We start from the raw sequence: 1,313 nt of genomic DNA, 5'->3' as shown, positions 1-1,313 counted from the left end.
CCATGGATAACCATAGATAGCCATAAATAACTTTGCTTAAAAATGCCAAGATGCCCAGGCTATAAACTGCACTACTGCATGTCTATTCAATAACCATGATAACTACAATAACTGGTTATTTATATTTTTTAAGCACATTAAAGCCCCCTATATATTGCCAGGTCTATACTGTACACATGTACATTGTACATGCATTAATTATTGTGTGTTAGTATAATACCTTCTTCAGTCTCTCTCCTGGTTTGACTGATACTAGCAGTAGAGGAGCCTGAGCTAATAGTGACTAAAATGGAATATAATAGAATGTCACACAATTACTACTAACTATTTGAAGAAATAGCTGGTGGAAGAGTAGATCTGTTGGTTGTCGTAGAACCTATATTGAATTGAAATAATTATAATAGACAATTTCATGCACACATAATACTTTAATTTATAACGAAACTATCAATTCTTCTACTTAAAAGTGCAACATTTTGACTTTACCTACATACAGCTGCTCTCGATCAATATGACCACCTTTCATTTCTACTATTAACATTATTAATTATTAACAGATTTCATGGAAATTCCTCTTTAGCTTAAATCACTCACTGATCAGCATAACAAGTGTTACATTCAATACACACACACACAGTCAATACTAATACAATCAGTGATATTAACTTACTCTCTTGATCTAACTTGTCAGCTGCAGCATTCTCATTCATTAAGAGCATCTGACAGTGAGTCAAAGGTAGCTCCTCCTTTACTGTCAACACTATCAGCTCTGGACAACCACTTGGAGAGAGTCTCTGTCAAGCATCGAGATACATCTCCAGGATGATTCTTTCCAATGGCGTCCAGTGTGTTCTTGTCATGTCCAGCAATGAGTGGACGCGGATTAGTATACTGAGCAATTATCTCCGTATACTACTGGTTGACTTTATACAGGGCAGGAATGGACATTTCCATTTACTAGGCTATATCTTTCTTCAGAATAATTCTCAATAGCTGGACATGTGTAGTCCTAGTGTCAGTCCCAGCTCATACCATCTTGTCTGAGGGAAACCACATCTCCTTAACAGATCAAGTACATCAATAAGTTGATCTAAAATCATATTCAATGATACATAGATAGTTAATGAACATTACCAATAGTCAAAGGAGAAGAGAAGCAGGGGCGTATCTAGGAATTGGGAAAGGGGGTGCTAAGGGCGCGCGAAGCGCGCCGCGATTTTGGCCACACCCACTTTTACGGCGGTAAAATGGCCTTTTCCTGCATTTTCGTCAATTACGGGTGGGGCCAAGATCATTTCAAGCATACTGCTATG

At 37.9% G+C, this 1,313-nt stretch overlaps 1 long non-coding RNA gene across 1 annotated transcript; it reads right to left on the bottom strand.

Moving 5' to 3' along the window:
• Positions 1-177: 177 nt before the first annotated feature.
• On the bottom strand, positions 178-703 carry LOC109593175 (uncharacterized). The gene is made up of 3 exons (XR_002190784.1): positions 671-703; positions 326-376; positions 178-283 (listed from the first exon to the last, which is right to left on the bottom strand). It is a non-coding gene; the product is annotated as an uncharacterized LOC109593175 (long non-coding RNA).
• Positions 704-1,313: the final 610 nt, after the last annotated feature.

Source organism: Amphimedon queenslandica, unplaced genomic scaffold (genome assembly GCF_000090795.2).
Source record: "Amphimedon queenslandica unplaced genomic scaffold, v1.1 AMPQUscaffold_2589_Cont25409, whole genome shotgun sequence".
Classification (NCBI taxonomy): domain Eukaryota; kingdom Metazoa; phylum Porifera; class Demospongiae; order Haplosclerida; family Niphatidae; genus Amphimedon; species Amphimedon queenslandica.
Note: the sequence above shows the minus strand (reverse complement) of the source record. Positions and strands in the feature narration are given on the sequence as shown.